The sequence below is a fragment of the Molossus molossus genome, unplaced genomic scaffold (assembly GCF_014108415.1).
Source record: "Molossus molossus isolate mMolMol1 unplaced genomic scaffold, mMolMol1.p scaffold_m16_p_12, whole genome shotgun sequence".
NCBI lineage: Eukaryota > Metazoa > Chordata > Mammalia > Chiroptera > Molossidae > Molossus > Molossus molossus.
This window is the reverse complement of record NW_023425347.1, coordinates 73,965,340-73,984,610: the sequence shown is the minus strand read 5'-3', so window position 1 is coordinate 73,984,610 and position 19,271 is coordinate 73,965,340. Positions and strand designations below refer to the sequence as shown.

At 43.6% G+C, this 19,271-nt stretch overlaps 1 protein-coding gene across 2 annotated transcripts in view; it reads right to left on the bottom strand.

The window, feature by feature from the left end:
* The window catches only part of FOXJ3 (forkhead box J3), a 127,579-nt gene extending 118,122 nt beyond the window's left edge, over nt 1–9,457 (bottom strand). Inside the window, exon 1 of one of the 2 annotated variants that reach the window (XM_036255774.1) lies at nt 9,302–9,457. The gene's annotated coding sequence lies outside the window, so the exon portion shown is untranslated. The remainder of the gene's footprint in view (nt 1–9,301) is intronic. The other variant, XM_036255771.1, reaches the window with a different exon arrangement.
* Nucleotides 9,458–19,271: the final 9,814 nt, after the last annotated feature.

Genomic DNA, 19,271 nt, shown 5'->3' with positions numbered 1-19,271 from the left:
CCCAATAATAAGCAATATAAAATATGATTTCCCCTGATTGGCAAAGATGCCATTTCTGATGGTGACTACTATGTATACACATGGTAGAACAATACCATCAATACCTCCTTATACAGAGTAGACAGATAAAGCATGTCACAGACGCACACAGCCACAGCAGCAAAAACTGATGCCACATATTGTTTATCTTCAGTCATGACAGTCTGCTCTATCTTCATTCAGAAGATTAAATCTGCTCCTGACTACATTATTTGGCTGTTGTGTCAGTAACAGATTTCCCTAAGTTCTACAGCCAAACCACAGAAACTTTTTAGCTGTTTTATAATTTAATAAGCACGCATGTAACCACCAGCCAAAATCTAGGATCTTAATAACAACATATTTCTACCATAGTGGACTCACTTCCCAATCCCATCTTTCTGTAAGCAAAAAGAACTTGAAATTATTAAGTTCTAGCAGTCTTCCCTATCATCTATTCCTCTCACAAATCTGTTTCAACATACAGGTAAGGTCAGGTCTCAACCTTAGGGGAAAAGTTGATTCCAACTTCCAAGATGATCTTTAATAAGGTCACATCAGCACTGTACCCTAACAATCAATCAGAAGATCAATCTTATTTCCTTGATAGCACTATACCACTGGGCAGAACTCTAAGTAGATTTCAGTCACAGCTTTCAGTTATGTATTCCAGGTGAAATCTTAAGTAAAAGTCAGTTTATTAGGTAAAGTATCCTTCCAACACAGGGTCATCTTGGAATAACCGGTCAACTCATAAATGGAATCCATGACCCTCCCTACATATGATTTGAAGACAATGAAAAAATAGCCAATACTATGATTTCAATGATTGTAGGCCCTCCAAAAAAACATTCATGTGTTGAAATGCTAACCCCCAAAGATGATGGTATTAGGTGAGGTCTTTGGAAAGGGCTTAGGTCATCTGGGTAGAGGTAGGTCATCTGGGTAGAAGCTTCATGAATGGAATTAGTGTCTTATAAAAAAGAGGCTCCAGAGGGATCCCTTATCCCTTTCATCATGTGAGGACACAGTGAAAAAGTGCCAGCTATGAACCAAGAAGAGGGCCGTACCCAAAAAATCATGCTGGCATCTTGTTTGACTTTCCAGCCTCCAGAACTGTGAATAATAAATTTCTGTTGTTTATAAACTACCCAGTCTATGGTATTTTGTTATAGCAGCCCAAAGGGACTAAGACAGCCAGCATGCTGAAATTCTAGAGAGACTGTCTAAAATCTCTCACCCAAGAATGTTCCTCGCCCCCAAACTGATAGCATTGAACTCGGAAGAGAGTTCTCTAAGTCTCTTCTAACATCAGTTCCACTTACTGCATTCCAAAAGTTTGAGTCCATTAGAGACTACTTCACCCACTGATGATGGAAAATACATCAAACAGCACAGTGTAATTAATTTAGGTCTGATTATACCAAATGAAATCGCTTTAGATCTCTGGTAAAATTCTTAGAGCAACCAGAATGGTTTAGTAATTATTAGAAACTAAGCTAATTAATGATGTCAAAGTAAGAGTTCTTATTGAATATGGTCCTAATTATCTTATATTCATAATTATCTTATATTTTACTGTTATAGTACCGAAGTTTGACACTGTTTCAGTTGTTTTGTCTCTATAGGAAAGTAATATCCACTCTGAAAGACACTGCATTCTCAGGTTATCAAATGATATGTCAAGTAGTATAGGAGCTGAAGGTACCTAACTACAAAAAGGTTACTTAAAATAAGTACAATGCCATTGTTATAAATATAAATACAACATCTGGTTACATATAACAAAGCTATTTCCATATCCCAACAGATGGCCCACAGTAATAATGCTTTGCTGATCTGGTTATAACAAATTCTATTAAATCCAAAATCCTGTATAGCAGATGCCTTTTTCAATTTCAGTATAAGTCAATCTCTTTAACCAAAACATTGTGCTTTGGTTCTTGTTATTTGTGCACTAAAATCCAGTTATGCCGATTTAAATGGTCGAAGTTTTTGACAGTTGTTATAAAATGCCACTGTGGTGTTTACTGAGTTTTGGGATAGAGGAAATAAAGAGTACCTCCATCTAAGACTGAAAGGCTAACTGTTCAAAATGGAAAACAAAAATTCACAGTGAAAGGAAGGCTGAGGAGAGGTAAAGTGAGAGTTAGCTGTCTCAAGCCAAGGTTTCTGAATAGTAGCAATGTGGAAAGCTAAGTGACTAACAAAGCCAACAGTGAAGAAAGTGCACTGAAAATAATACAATTTCTGAGCTGAGAGGCTATTAACAGGAACATAGAAAAAATGTACCAGAATGCCTAAACATGTACACTATAGTGTTAGGTTCCTATTTAAAAAAAATGTGTATGCAATGACAACTAAAATTTGCTGTTTGCTTCCCCAACTATATTCAAAACCTATTCTAGCCATAGCTTTACTTGAAATATTACCCTCTATTAATTTAGAACACAGTAAACAGTACAGTGTATGATTAACAGCCATTGAGTTCTGAAAACAGACTAGCAAGTTACTTAATCACTCTATGCCTGTTTCCTCCTCTGTAAAATTTTGATAATAAAATCTACTTTTTGGAGTTGTTATGAAGATTATATGAGAAATAAATAGAATAAGCCTCAAAAAAGTTAGCTATTATTATTACCACTACCACTATCATCACACTAATCCCTACTAAATTTGGGGGGGGATAGTAAATGACTTATCTACTATTAGTCAAATAGTGATAGCAAACAAGTGATAGAATCTGGTAAAAACAAAATACAAAAAACCTCTCAAGTCCTGAAAATTAAACATTAAAAATTACTGATTGCCTAAGTAAGTGATTTCCCAGCCCCTCTAATTCTCCAGGAATTCATATGGGGATCCTTTAAGTTAAAATAGCACACAGTGGAAATATCAATGGACATGGACTAAGATGATCTAATTGCTCCATCACTGACTTAAGTGTGCAATCTTGGGTAAGTCACCAAATCTAAACTTCAAATTGCTCATCTTAAAAAATTCTCTGCCACCCTGGCCAGTTTGGCTCAGCAGTTAGAGCGTCGGCTTGCGGACAAGAGAGTACCGGGTTCGGTTCCCGCTAAGAGCACGTACCTCAGTTGCAGTGTGTCCTATCCCGGTTGGGGTCGTGCGGGTGGCAACTAGTCAATGTGTCTCTCTCACGTCGATGTTTCTCTCTCTCTCTTCCTCCCTCTCTCCCTCCTGCTCTATCTGAAGATAAATGCAAAAATGTCCTCGGGTGAGAATTAAACAAAAATAAAATAAAAGTAAAAAATGCTTTGCCTAGCCCTGGCTGGTGTGGCTCAGTTTGTTGTTGTCCTGTGCACTGAGAGGTTGCTGGTTCAATCCCCAATCTTGTGGGCTCAAACGCTGGGTTTGATGTTTCTCTCATCAATGCTCGTTCGCTCTCTTCCCCCTTCCTCTCTTTCTCTCACAATAAAAAAATATCTTTGAAAAAAGTGCTTTGCCTGCCCTGGCCAGTTTGGCTCAGAGGTTAGTGTGTCAGCCGAGGACCAAAGGGTCTCAGGTTCGATTCAGTCAAGGACACGGACCTGGGTTGCAGGTTCGATCCCCAGCCCTGGTCAGGGTAGTGCAGGAAGTGGCCTACTGGTGTCTCTCTCACATCCATGTTTCTCTCTTTCTCTTTCTTTCTCTGTCTCCTTCCCTCCTTCCCTCCCTCCCTCCCTCCTTCCCTCCCTCCCTCCCTCCCTCCCTCCCTCCCTCCCTCCCACTCTATCTAAAGAATTGCCCTGGCCGGTTTGGCTCAGCGGTTAGAGCGTCGGCCTGCAGTCCCGAGAGACCGGGGTTCGGTTCCCGCTAAGGGCACATACCTCGGTTGCAGTTTGTCCCCGGCCCTGGTTGGTCGTGCGGGTGGCAGCCACTCGATGTGTCCCTTTCACGTTGATGTTTCTCTCTCTCTCTCTCTTCCTCTCTCTCCCTTCCACTCTACCTGAACAAAAAAATAGAAAAATGTCCTCGGGTGAGGATTTAAAAAAAAAGAATCTATAGAAAAATATCCTAGGGTGAGGATTAACACACACACACACAAATGCTTTGCCTACATCAGTGTTGTGGAATCAAATGAGATAATGTATGAAAACAAAATATGTAAACCATAAACACACTAATTAAATGTATCAAGGGCCATGTTTTACTCATCTTTGTATTTCCAATACCTAGCAAAATGCATAGCAGAGGTTATGATCTAAAAGAAATGCCATAGAAGGGGTGAAGTTGGTAGGAGGATTAAAATATAGAAAAGGTTTTTGTTGTGTTGTTGTTTTTAATCCTCACCCAAGGACATTTTTCCATTTTTTGTTCAGATAGAGTGGGAGGGAGAGAGAGGAAGAGAGAGAGAAACATTGACGTGAAAGGGACACACAGAGTGGCTGCCACCCGCACAACCAACCAGGGCTGGGGACAAACCACAGCCAAGGTACGAGGTATGCGCCCTTAGCAGGAACTGAACCCAGGTCTCTCTGGACCGCAGGCCGACACTCTAACTGCTGAACCAAACCGGCCAGGGCAGGAAAGGGTTTTTTAAAAGAGTAAAAAACTCAAATGTCCATCAAGGGATGAATGAATGAATGAATGAATGAATGAATGAAAGAAAGAAAGAAAGGTGGTATAGCCATATGTTGGACTACTACTCACCAAAAAAATAAATAAATATATGAGATACTGATATATACAAGATGGATAACCCCTAAAACATTATGCTCTGTGAAAGAAGCCAGACACAAGGCCATATATTGTATGATCCATTTATATGAAATGTCCAGAACAGGCAAAACTATAGAGATTGTTAAGTACATTAGTGGTTGCCTAGGACCTGGAATGAAGAGTGACTGCTAATGGGTACAAACATTCTTTCTGGGGATAATGAAATATCTAAAGATTATTTGGTAATGGCGGTACTAAATATACTAAACACCATTAAACTGCATACTTTAAATAAGTGAATTGTATAGTATGTGAACTATATATCAGTAAAACTGGTCTAAAAAAATAAATGTTTGAGAGAACAGTTAAAGTATAAAAATCACTGGCTTTAGAACACAAGTTTTCTTTTTTAAAGGGGAAAAAAGACAAGTTTTCTGATATTTGATTAGCTCTGATAAGTGGACAAGAATGAGACCGGAGGAAGCAATAGGAGAAAATTCTACAATTTACCACACCAGACCATAATGTCTCTATAAATCCTTTTATGGAAAACAAATCTGGCATCTATTCTTATCCTTCCTTTCAAAATTCTCTCTAAGGTTACAAATTACCTCCTGGTCCTACTTCAATAGGCTTTTCATCATGATCATTGTTTTAGAACTTTAAGACTATATTTGATAATGTCAACCATACTACCCTTCCTTTCCTTGGCTTCTGTAGTACTGATGTACTTCCTGGCTCTTCTCAGAATGCTTTACCTATTAGCCTATAATGTCTTCCGAAGTTCCAAACCTCAAAGCTCTTTCACCATCATACTACTGACCTCCCAACACTCATCTACTCAGATGTTTTTTACTACTATCTATAGCCCTGGTCAGTGCACAATCTACACTGCATCTCTACAGCAATGTAGTACAGATACTTCTACTCTAGTCAGTTCTTGATGATCTTCACTAAGAGTAGGAAGCAATGGTGTGGCTCAACCAAAATAGTAATTCCTACGCTATTTCTGTGTGACTTCACAATGTGGTATATATATATATATATATATATATATATATATATATATCTATCCATCCTTCTTTTGAATAGATCTTTTTTCCTAATTATTTTTCCTTAGGTTAATACTAAATTAAGTCTGCATTTCCAGAGCCAAACCAGCAAGAAGAGAAGGCTATCAAGAGTGGTAGGATATTAGACTGCTATTAAAAAATTGACCAAACATACCCTGGCCGGTTTGGCTCAGCCTGCAGTCTGGAGAGACCCGGGTTCGGTTCCCGCTAAGGGAACGTATCTTGGTTGCTGTTTGTCCCTGGCCCTGGTTGGGTCGTGCGGGTGGCAGTCACTCGATGTGTCCCTTTCACGTCTATGTTTCTCTCTCTCTCTTCCTCTCTCTCCCTCCCACTCTATCTGAACAAAAAATGGAAAAATGTCCTCGGGTGAGGATTAAAAAAAAAAAAATTTTGACCGAACACAATCTAGTGTTGCCCATAACCAATCTTAGCTCATTTTCCTGAACAGTGATACTTCCCTAATTTCCTCACTATAATCAGCCATCCTCTCAGGATTCTAGGCTTTAATCTTTTAATATTTTATTTGCTCTCTTCCCTTTGCCCACATTCAATCATCACTGGGTTCAAATTAATTTTTACTCACACATACACCTTCTTATATATTCTATACACTTTCTTAGGACAGTATAATTTATAATTAAATGCATAAACTCAAAGGCCAGATTGCCTGGGTTCAAATGCTAACAGGCTCTACTGCTTACTCTGTTGGAGTTCTGGCAAGTCACTTAACCTCTCTGTAACTATGTTTCTCCATAAGATCTTATGATGAAGATTTAATGAGCTGAATACATGTAAAGAACATAGAATAATGCCTGGCATACTATAAGTACTCAATAAATGTTAGCTACTGTTTTATACCCATAATTAATATCTTATGTCAAACCCTCATGATCTTACTCCAAAAATTCTCCAAGAGCATTCTAGGTAGTCTCCCCTCAGGACACTCAGCTAATACAAATACCTCCCTCAAAAACAATATGCATCATCTTACTCCCATTCTTTAGAACCCATTGTGATACCCCATCAAACTAAACCCTATATCCTTGATAGATTCTCCACCAATACCAACCCTAAACTCATTTATTATTATTCACCAATATACATTCTCTGTGCCAAACTGCTTGGTATCTTTGTATATTGCCAGTTAGTTCTGTCTTTGAAAATACCAGTTCACTCTCCTGGAATGTATCTCTTCCCCTATGAACATTTTTTCAAATATCACTTATGTCTTTGACTTTGGTTGCATTGTTATCCTACAAGTTTGGTGTTACTTGGTAATTATGAATAATGGACATTATGTCTTGTTTTCCCAACAGAAGTTGAAGCATTTGAAGACACCACATATTTTATCTCTTGTGTCTCCTTCACAGAGACTACTTCACACACAGCACAGTATTTCGCAGTACACAAATGCCGACTGACTTACTAAAAAAATATGCCTCAGAATGGATCACAACATCATTCTCTATTTTCCACTGCCCCACCCATACTTAGCGTGATGAAAGCAGATAGAATCTATATTTAAATGTTTTTATTTACATAGGAGAATATACTAACATCTGTACCAGATAAAAGGAAAAAATAATATACTCAAAGATAAGCCACAACACAAAAAACAAGCCAAGAAAAGTGAGAATGCTGGCATTTTGGAATCTAAAAAATGACTTAAAAGTATTAAGACTTTATATTTCATCCAAACTAATGAACCAAAAAGAGCAAAATAAACATGTCCTGACCCCATCCAAAAATACCTAATAAAGGCATGACAAAGTCCCAGTATCTTCAGCAGCACAAAACCAAGAACACGATTCACCTCAACTCCAAGAGACACAAAAAGAAAACAGAAATCCTCAGGTTTATCTTAAAAAAAAACAACAACTTTAAAAATGCAATCACATCTCTATATGCCATCCAAACAGAAAAATGGAAAGGAGTTACTAGTTTTCTACAAATACCTGCTAAGGCCTGGGTGGAATAAAAAGCTCTTCTCACTGCTACTGTGGCCTGTTCCGTTAAGAGGGCAATGTGTGGTCACAAAAGAGCAAAATACAGAAGGGTGGAAACCTTAACCTGGAAGAGACATTAAGGAAAGAAACTACTCAAAACACATTTCAGCCTGGCTGAAATCAACCCATGCACCAAGAGGTCCATTCCTGGTCAGGGCACATCCCAAGTTGTGGGCCAGATCCCCAGTGAGGGGCATGCTGGAGGCATGTTCTCTCTCATCCATGTCTCTATGTCTCTCCCCCTCTCCCTTCCTCTCTCTCTACCAAAAAAAAAAAAAAAAGTTTCCAAAAACAAACCACAATGATACTCAGTAGACAGGAAAAAAGTTAAATAAAAGAGCTCCCAAGAAATAAGTAACTCAGTGAAACTATCTAGCGCTGCCTTGCAAGCAAAGAGCTATACACACAGCTTCCATGACTGACACACACGCTTGTCTCATTGGGAAACAAAGTTGAAGGAAAAAATTAAGTAAATGTCAGGAGGCAAAAAAGATGCCCACTAACTCCCTGGCCAGACCAACACAGCTCATCCAGGAATCCAACAAGGACCAAGAGACGTAAATTGCACAACAGAGAAAAGAAAATCCTTCGCCAACCATAAACACAAAAAGTAGATCGGAGAAGTGAAAACTATACACCTCAATGCATTAAGAGCTAGAGTTTATTCTCTCCTTAGTTTTAAGCAATAGACAAACGAACAAGAGCAGCTAAAGGGAACGAGGAAAGATGTCAACGAAACTCAGCCCCGTTGTCCCCTGCTGGTCTCAATTCCAGAGTACAGCTCCTGCTTTTTCCAGCTAACCAACTGTAGGCCTCGGCAAAGAAAACTGACCCTAACACCTTCCACGCCACCAGGAGGAAATCACAGAGGAAAAACCACCCTGTTAACCTCCCTCACCAGCTGCAAAAATGGAGGGGGTGGGGGGACACCCTACCACGTGGGCAGGATGCAACACACACAGGACAGCAACACGTCCGCATGGAACGGCTGCCTCTGTCCTCTGGCCGGCAAAGGACTCGGCGACAGGATGGGTGGGAACGCAGGCCCCTCGCATGGGCCTCCCCACCCCAAAGGGCACCCCCGAGGCTCGCCTCGCCCGCCGAAAAGCACCCCCAAGGTAGAAGGGAAGAGGCTGCATCGTGCCGGGGTAGGGAGCCAGCCCAGGCCAGGGGCAGGTCACGAAGACACGGAGCCGGCCGCTGTCCTCGAACTCGGCGCCCCCGGGAACCCCGTCGGGCTCCCCCGAGCCCCGCCTGGGGGAGGGGCGGGAGGCGCAGAGCCGCCGCTTCCCGGCTGAGGGGCAGCAGCAGCTGAGAAGCGCCGCGGGGGAGGGAGGAACCCGGCCCTCGCCGACCGCCAAGGCCCCAGCTCCGGCCCGGGCGCCCTGCTCCGCCCGCCGCCCACCCCGCTGCGCGTCCGAGGCTGAGAGAAGGGAGAGTGGGTCTCGCGGAGGGTAGCCCCTGCCTCCCTCCCGGGAGATGCCCCAGCCCCGCCTCCTCGCCCGCCGCCCCGGCCCGGCCGTCTCGGCGGTGGGCGCTCACCTCAGGCTGCGCAGGCCGGGACGGCCCGGCCGAGCCCCCGGCCGCTGCGTGCGTCTCCGCCCCCCGGGAAAGGTCCCTACGGCGCCTGGTGCGAGTGGCCGAGGCCCCAAGCAGCGCCCAGAGCGGTGGCGGCAGCGGGAGCAGCCAACATCCGGGGCCGCGCACCCGGAACTACTTCCCGACCCGCTCCCCCTCCCGCCCCCGCTCCTACCCCCGCCTCCGCCTCCCGCGACGTCGCTGCGCCACCGGTCCGGCGTCGGCGGCGTCGCGGCTCCTCCGCGGTCGTGGTGGAGGTGACGCGCGCGGGATCCCTCCGCGGGGACAAGTAGTGCCCTGAGCCTCCAGGAGCTCTGTCTTTGCACCGCCAGTGTCGTGGAGGGGTCACCATCTCCGAGCCACTCGGGGCTTTGCTCCTCAGAGCGGCGACTGGGAAGTGGGAGCGGCCGAGGCGGCTCTGTAGCTGAGGACAGCAAGGACTTGCGGCCTTGCACCCTGCCCCTGGAGTCCAAGGGCCCCAGGATCCCAGGGAATGGCGCCTCATGACCTTGCCCCCGCCCCCACCCCACCTCCAGTTTTGCCACCTCACCGTAACGGCAGGCACCTTAGCCTCTCCGGGAAACCGGACCCCTTTTCCAGCTTGGCTCACCGCGGATTCCAAAGGCACCTTGGAGCTTCGGGACACCCTTTCAGAATTTAGCAAGTCCGGGGTTCCAGACCCATCTCTGCCGAGGCCTTTTCCATGCCTAGCCTTCGTGTCCTTCTCCCAAGGGGTGGGACTCGCAAGGCCTTCTGATTCTAAAGCAGCTGCCCCGCTTATGGCCCTTGCTATCTATAGGCGGAGTGTTCAGAAGGGTAGTGCGGGCGGCTTGTGGACTTTGGAATTTACTTCTACGTCAGTCTCCACTGATCCTTTCTCTGAGCTATTAGCGCTGGTCATCTGCCCTGTAATTTCACACGTAATTACATTCAGACGTGTTTGCTGTTGCTTTGTTCGTGTTGTCGCGTGTGCAGCACCACGCATACTTTTGAACTCACAGGAGGGGCTCAGTGTTTGGATTCTCAGATTTTGTTAGTAGATTTTGAATAGTAGGTTGATCGGAGGATAGGAAAAGGAGAAACCTGAGTGAATTCGCCCTGGTAACCTTTTTGACGTAGTCTCGGGTGGTTAAAGAGCTGACTAAACCAACTGCTTCGGCAAACATTGAACACCTGCTACTCACCAAGCATTTCTAGGCCCTGGGGATTCCAAGTACTGCTGTGTTCCTTTCTGTATAAGACTAGCAAGATTCTGACGATAAAAACATTCATTCACTCATTCATCCAACAGACATTTGCCAATCACTGCTAAGGTTGTCAGACACTACTTTAGTGTTTGGGAGCGATCATCTAGTATGGAGAGAAAGATAATAAACATGACAAGAAAATTGTACCCTGGCGGGGTTGTCTCAGCGGTTAGAGCACCTGCCTGCAGACCAAGGGATCACAGGTTCAGTTCTGGTCAAGGGCACTTAACTGGGTTGCAGGTTCCATCCACCAGGTCAGGGTCCTTCCTGGGGGAGGCAACCAATCCATGTCTCTCTGTATCTCCCTCCCTCTCTCCCACTCTCTCAAAAAAAAAAAAAAAGAAGAAGAAGAAAGAAATCAATGGAAAAATATCGAAAAAAGGAGACCTGACAGGGTAAGGGAGTATGAAGAAAACTGGAGGGGACACAGATATTTTTTAACATCTACCATTTATTCATCAATAATAAGTATATTTGTTCAACAAATACTTCAGCCTAGACCATGTGTTAGGTGCTAAAGTTCTGATCTGGTGGACTCACCAGCTAGGGGAGAGGACCTGCCTGGTGTTTTCACGAGTCTTCTCATAAAGTACCTTCAGCCCTGGCCGGTTTGCCTCAGCGGTTGGAGCCTCGGCCTGCGGACCAGAGAGTCTCAGGTTCAGTTCCTGCTAGGGGCAAAAAAAAAAAAACAAAGTGCCTTCACCAAGTCCCTGAGATAGGACTTCCTATGCTCATCTTTACAGCTGATGAAAGTGAGGCTCAGAAGAGTCAAAATTTTGAGCTAGGATTCAAACCCAGTGTTTTCCAAATCCAACTCCCTTTCCAGCTTTACCTTAGTGGAGATGTCATATTTTTGTTTCTTGATGCATTAATCTAGGTGAATGGCCTTAGGCCTGTACTGGGGCAAAAGGAAGGGTGAGGGGAAAATATGTAGTGGAGAGGGGAGTATGTGGAGCAAAGTAATAGGGGTAGCAGAGAAAATTTAGTGGAAGAGAAATTAAGGTCGATTCATAACACCTTATTCCAATTCCAATTTTACAGAATGGAGTTTAAATAGAGCCATGAGAGAGCGCCCAATTCATAAGGTGACTTTAATGAAAAACTTGAAAGAGGTGAGGGAGTGAGCCATGCCATTGTCTGGGAAAGTGTCCCAGGCAGAAGGAACAGCTAGTGGAAAGACCCTGAGGCAAATGCATTCCTGGGAGTATTAGAAATAGTGAGAAGGCCAGGACAACTAGAGCAGGGTGAGTAAATGAGAAAGGAATGGAGAGAGAAGGTCAAAGTGGGGCCATTTTAAGGATCTTGGCTAAAATGGAGCCACTACAGAGCTTTTAACAGAGGAGTAATATGATCTGAGTCATGCTTTCAAAAAAATCACTCTGGCTTCTGTGCCAAGAGTAGACAGTGAGTGGACAATGGTAGAAGCCAAAGACTCCAGTATCCAGGTGCAGGATGATGGCTCAGACCAGCTGGTAACAGTGAGTTGGATAAATAAGATACAATCTCTATACTTTAAGGACTCACATTCTAATGGGAGGCAAATAGATTAAATAATTACAATACACTGTGATAAGGAATATAGTGTCCCGAAAAAAGAGGCCATCTTTGCCAGCTTCTCTGAGAGAGGGCAGAAGCTCCCACTTCCAAGTTGCCAAAGGAATTAGAAGTTGCTGGGTTTTTGTTGGGCCATTGGGTATTCTTGATAACAGTTAATACTCATTCTCTTCCCAACCCTTCAGTTCTCAAAATCCATCATGATCTGAGTGGGGCTATAGGCAGAAGGGTACTTAAAAAACAATAACAAAAACAGTCTGCATCATGTATCTAAGGACATGGGCAAAGCTGAGATTATCCATATTTGTCAGAGGAAAAAGAGGCCAATAGTCACTAGGCTTTAACCTCAGATTGGGGTCAAGGTCCTCAAAGTCTCAAACCAGGAATCCCTCTGAGCCACTTGAGTGGATGGAGTCAGCCGGATGATGGAGTAAAAGAGTAGGAAGACTCATGTTTGGACTTCGTTCCAAGTTTGGAGATTTTTGGTTCCCATTCACCATAACCTCTTACAAATGTTGGGCAGCTCCTTACCTCTCACCTGTTTGGAATTCTGAGGTGCTTTTTCTAAAGTGCTTTTTCCTATCTGGGGGATAGGGTTGAGTAGAGAACAAGATTACATAGCTGCCAGAATGGGGTTGGGGATCAGAAGCCCTTGGGAAGGAAAGAAGCAAGGGCTCCAGCATGTCAAAGAGTAGAGGAACACACCTCCTATCACCCCCAAAAGTAGTTGTAATGGCAATAGCAGTAGAGAGGGTTCTGAGAAGGGGTGAGAGGGAGAGTTTAAAGCCCAGATTAGGAAGGCAGAGCTGAGTTCAATCTGATATTCCATAGCTTACTTCCTGTGTATGTATCTACATCAAGAGACGTAGTTTCTCTTAGTCTTTGTTTCCTTGCCTATTAAATGGGAACAATAATCATAGCTACCTGGCAAAAGAAATCATACACAAGCTGTCATAAAATAAAGGCCCTTAAAGACAGTTATTATTTTGCACAAGTTCGAGTGTAGATAAGAGTAGTTCAGAAAAGAGTAGTTCACAGTCTTGGGAGATGGGAGTAGGCTGGGAGGGATAGTGTAGGGGCAGGAGAGCCTTCAAAGAGAAGATGGTATCTAACTCAGGGGACAGCTCCTTAAGGGAAATTGCTTGCTCAAAGCAATGAGATAGAGGTTTTATTGTTTTGTGTTGTTTGCAATCTTTTACCAGCCTCATCTGAATTATAAATTCCCTGAAAGAAACACTGCCCTGAGCTGGGCTGCAACAATCCTACAAAACTCTTGATTCGGCACTGGTGGAGCATCAGCAGCACGGTGTTCAAATTTTCACATGACCCACAGCCACTTAGACAAACGAGGCCTTACCTGATCCTTTATTGTAAGGGGAAAGCAGAAAAAGAAATGAATTTTAAGCACAGCCAGTGTGGCTCAGTGAATTGAGCGTTGTCCCATAGACTGAGAGGTCCTTGTTTGATTCCCGGTCAGGGCACATGCTTGATCTCCAGTGGGGGGAGTGCAGGAGGCAACTGATTGATGTTTCTCTCTCACATCAAAGTTTCTTTCTTTTTTTTAATCCTCACCCGAGGACACTTTTCCATTTTTTGTTCAGATAGAGTTGCAGGGAGAGAGAGGAAGAGAGAGAGAGAGAGAAATATCGAAACGAAAGGTACACACCGAGTGGCTGCCACCCGCACAACCCAACCAGGGCTGGGGACAAACCGCAACCGAGATACGTGCATTTAGCGGGAAAGGAACCCGGGTCTCTCCGGACTGCAGGCTAATGCTCTAACCACTGAGACAAACCGGCAGGGCTCACATCAATGTTTCTATCTCTCTCACTAAAACAAACAAACAAACAACAAAATAAAAAACAATAAAAACATTTTTTAAATATTTATTTTTTAAAAAATGAATTTTAAATAAGCCAAGGCTTGCAAGAGGGAGAGAGAAACACATGAGAGGGCACCTCCTATTATTCCCAGCCCTGGAGAAGCCTTCCAGATTCCCTGGATATCTTTATATAATACTTTATATTTCATCCATTAGTTGAGAGGAAGCTATACAGAGGCTACTGGGATGCTCTCAGGACCACTAATTACTATTTAATAAAAATACTTGGGTATACTTAAACAGCATTCAATAAGCATCTATCAGATACCCACTCTATACCAGACATTGGGCTAAATACTAGGGAGTCAAAAGGGAATAAATAAATTCTCTACCTTCAATGGGCTCGTAGTCTTCTAGAGAGGAAGACAATCTCAATGCAATTTATAGAGATTTATACTTGTGCCTTGGGAACAGAGAAAAAGCAAAGCTGTATTCTGTCAGATTGGATAGGGATGGGGCACCAGAGAAAGTTTCACCCTTAGCCCTGGCAAGTGTGGCTCAATTGGTTGGAGCATCGTTCTGTACACTGAAGGGTCACAGGTTTGATTCCAGTCAGGGCATATACTCAGGTTGCAGGTTCCATCCAGGGTCTGGATGGAAGGCAGTCGATGGATATCTCTCTCTCTCAAAAAAGAAAGTTAGTTTCACCCTTTAAGATAAAGGCTAAGTCTGAATATATGAGTAGGAGCTGCCATGTAAAGACAAGCAAGGCTGGAATTAGAGAAAGAAAATCTGGAATAGAGGAGGACAGCTTGTGCAAAGTGAAGTGATTTTTTAAAAAAGTAGAAGCCATGGAAATTACAGTCTTATAAGTGATCTATAAACACGAGTGGCTGGTGGGAATAACTAACTCATGAAGCTAGACCATATCTCTCTATATAAACCATCCACAAATTTAGTTCCTGCTCTCTAGGAGCTTGGTGTTATCTTCAGATTTTATCACTAAGGCAAAGTGTGATCCTTCCCAAACACCCTACTGCTTAATCATTTTCAGTAAAAAGGAGTAACTTAGAATATTTCCCATGGAAGGCAGTAGACTAAAATGTTTCCCCCTAGTTCTGGCAATGAATTTGCACTAGTACAGTTGTACCACCTACCTTCCCCATCCCCAACCCCCATCCATCTTTCCTGTAACCACCTGGCTCACACTTTGGCTTACCTCCACTCTCAGAATCAATTGAGCTCATTAAAAGCGTAATGAAAGACACAAGGGCACCAAGACAGCTGAACAAACATTAACAAATGTGCAGATTAAATAAAATATTTACATTATGTGCAAGCGATGGTGTAGCTGAAACTTGAGTGGTGCTAGGAAGAGTGAGTCAAAGGATGTTCAAATAGAGTGGTATCAGAGGAAATCTGTCTTCCAGTTAGTATCTTTTGCAATGATAGAATGAAAAAAACCAGGAAAAGAGCAACTAAGGTTTGTAGCCCAAAGGAGCCTGAAACTCTGGGCCAAACATGGCAGTTAAGAAACTTGTTTATACTTGTGCCTTGGGAACAGAGAAAAAGCAAAGCTATATTCTGTCAGATTGGATAGGGATGGGGCACCAAAGAAAGTTTCACCCATACCCCTGGCAAGTGTGGCTCAGTTGGTTGTTTGATTTAAAGTTGTGAAGTTATTGACCTACTTCAAGCCTAATGAGCTGAATAAAAATGACCGAGTCGCCCCAGTGCTGTGGGGAGAATGGTGGGGAATGGCTAATATTTATTGAGTGTTCCTTGTGTGAACGGACACATAATAGACCCTTCACATGCATTTTAATTTAATCCTTAGAGCCAAACTTTGAGGTGATCATCCCCATTTTAAAGAAGAGGAAATAGGCTCGGTAGTTTGAGCATGGTTGAGGCAGTATTTGAACCCAGAACTATGTGGCTCTAAGCTCACCTTCAAAGACCTACCACCATCAGTTTACATTGATACAAGAATTGCAACTTACTGGGTGCTAGTCACGGCAAGTGGATGTATTTACATCCAAGTACCACTTCAGGAGACCTTTCAAACCTTGTTAGAGACACAGCTGAGGATGGGACCTACACACAAAGTCCCAAAGAATTCTCTTCATTGTTTCTATCGACACAAACAGTCCAAATAGTCTTTGCTGTGTGAGGGGGAAGGAGGCAGAAAATCTTTTTGTTTTGCCACAAAAACAAAACAAAAAAAAAACGGAGCGGGGAGAAACCCTGTGGTAGACCATACTATTATTTCCAAACGTTTACTATGCCTCTCAGGGGCAGATTGTACTTCTCCACTCCATCAACAGCAGGCTTGGTTATGTGACTTACAGATGAAATGTGAGTGGCCCTAGGAACCGCTTCCAGGTGGTGGAAGCCTTAAGAGCCAATGTGCTTCACAATGTTTTCCTTTCCTGCTGCCCTGATGACCAGCAACATTCGAGAGAGAAGTCAATCCATCTACTTCAGTCCCAGGGTGAAGACGACGCACAACAAAGCCACAGCTGACCTGGGAAGGACACACAGCACAGGTGTAAAAAACTCCTTTTGCTGATTGGGCCATTGAGAATTGGGAATTGCTACCATAGTGTAACAAAGCCTATCCTGACTAATGCAGACCCTTTCTGAATTTGTTTCTGTTGGTAGTCCAGATTTCTGGGGTCATCCCCAGGTAAAAGAGGTTGCTTGGGAAGTATAAGACATAGAAAATGGGATGATTGGTGCAATGTAGTGAAAGGCTTTAAAATACAGAATTTGAAATTCAGTCCTGATCTAGGGGATCAGACAAGCCATTGTAGGATATGTACCACAAACCATGTCATGTCGCAGAGGAAGGTACAAAGAAGGTTAAGATATAGTCACTGTTCTTGAGGCAAAGTCCATCCTCATTAATTCTATAAATCTTGTAGAAACTTTTGTTTCAGTGATTGAAAGAATAAAGTAAATGGCATCTAAACTGATTAGCTTTAGGCATACACCTCTCACCTGAAACTGCTGTTCGTTTTTGACAGGACTAAATCTTTACAACTTATTTAGGCACATCTTTGAATTTCTTGGACCCTGATAAACAGAGTAAGTTAACTTCTTCCTTGTGGAAGGTTTAGTAATGAGAATTATGTTCACTGGATAGATTCCTATGTTTGTTTTTTAATCCTCACCCAAACATATTTTTCCATTTATCTTCAGATAGAGTGGGAAAGAGAGAGAGAGAGAGAGAAACATTGACGTGAGAGGGACACATCAACTGGTTGCCTCCCGCATGACCCACCAGGGCCAGGGACGAACCACAACTGAGGTACATTCCCATGACCAGAATCAAACCCACAACTCTTTGGTCCATGGGCCGACACTGGAACTGCTGAGCCAAGCTGGCCAGGGTAGATTCCTTTTATAATTAAAGGCCTCTAGACACTCAGGCTACCTGTACTACCTCAAGACCATACTTTACATAGATATTTAAGTAAATTACAGTACAAAAAAGGGAAATAATTTAGAAAACTGAACTGTGTTGTATGAACATTCCATAGATTTTTTTCCAGCACTGATGGTGAAAACACTAGATAAGGAGGCCTACAGTAAAGGACCAAGTTCCCTTCCCCTGCTGCCACTCTTTGTCAGAGACACAAAGATGTGTGCATCAAAGTCCCCAGAGATCTGCAGCAAATCCATGCAAATGATAGATTTTGCCCATATAGTCCCACTATCAAATTATAGGAAGCTGTTAATAGGACATTAAGAAAAACATAGTCCCACACACAGCAATATGCATCTAGTCAAGTTTTCTATTCATCTGTGGATTGTTTTTGCAAAATTAACATTAAAAAACACAACCAGCCCTGGCCAGTTTGGCTCAGCGGTTAGTCGGCCTGCGGTCCAGAGAAACCCAGGTTCAGTTCCCGCTAAGGGCTTGTACCTCGGTTGCAGTTTTTCCCCCGGCCCTGGTTGGTCATGCGGGTGGCAGCCACTCGATGTGTCTCTTTCACGTCGATGTTTCTCTCTCTCTCTCTTCTTCTCTCTCCCTCCCACTCTATCTGAACAAAAAATGGAAAGGTGTCCTCCGGTGAGGATTAAAAAAAAAAACACAACCAGCCCAACCAGTGTGGCTCAGTAGATGAGCGTCAACCCATGCACCAAGAGGACACAGGTTCAATTCCTGGTCAGGGCACATGCCTAGGTTTCTGGCTTGATCCCCAGTAGAGGGCGTGCAGGAGGCAACGGATCAATGTTTCTTACATTGATGTTTCTATCTCTCCCTTGCCCTCTCTCTAAGAAATCAATAAAAAACATATTTTAAAAAACACACAACCAGCCCTGGCCAGTTTGGCTCAGCGGTTAAAGCGTCGGCCTGTGGTCCTGAGAGACCTGGGTTCGGTTCCCGCTGAGGGCGCGTGCCTCGGTTGCAGTTTGTCCCCGCTCTGGTCAGTCATGTGGGTGGCGGCCACTCGATGTGTCCCTTTCACATCGATGTTTCTCTCTCTCTCTGTTCCTCTCTCTCCCTCCCACTCTACCTGAACAGAAAATGGGAAAATGTCCTCGGGTGAGGATAAAAAACAAACAAACAAACAAAAAAAAAACACACAACCAGCCCTGGCCAGTTTGACTCAGCGGTTAGAGCGTCGGCCCACAGACCAGAAAGCCCTGGGTTTGATTCCCACTAGGGGCACATGTCTTGGTTGCGGTTCGTCCCCAGCCATGGTTGGGGTCATGTGGGTAGCAACCAGTCGATGTGTCTCTCTCACATCGATGTTTCTCTCTATCTCTTCCTGCCTCTCTCCCTCCCGCTCTATCTGAAAATAAATGCAAAAATGTTCTCAGGTGAGGATAAAAAACAACAACAAAAAACACACAACCAGTCCTGGCTGGTTTTGCTTAGTGGTTAGAGCATGGGCCCGAAAACCAATGAGTCTCGGGTTTGATTCTAATCAAGGGCTTGTACCTTGGTTTCGGTTCATCCTCAGCCCTGGTCAGGGTTGTGCAGGAGGCAACCAGTCGATGTGTCTCTCACGTCAATGTTTCTCTCTCTCTCTCTCTCTCTCTCCCTCCCTCCTTCCCACTCTATCTGAGGATAAATGGTGAGGATTAAAAAAACACACACACATACAACCAAATACACATATGACCCTCTAACCCCAAACACACACAAAAAAAATTGGTCATCATTCATTCTCAGATGACAGGATGTCCCAAGAGTGACAAATGTGGGAGCCAATCCCCCAACAGCCTTTTCTTCAACCTCCTATCAGCCACTCTTCAGTTCTTGAATTACCTTCTTTTTCCAAAAAAAGTAATGCTGAAA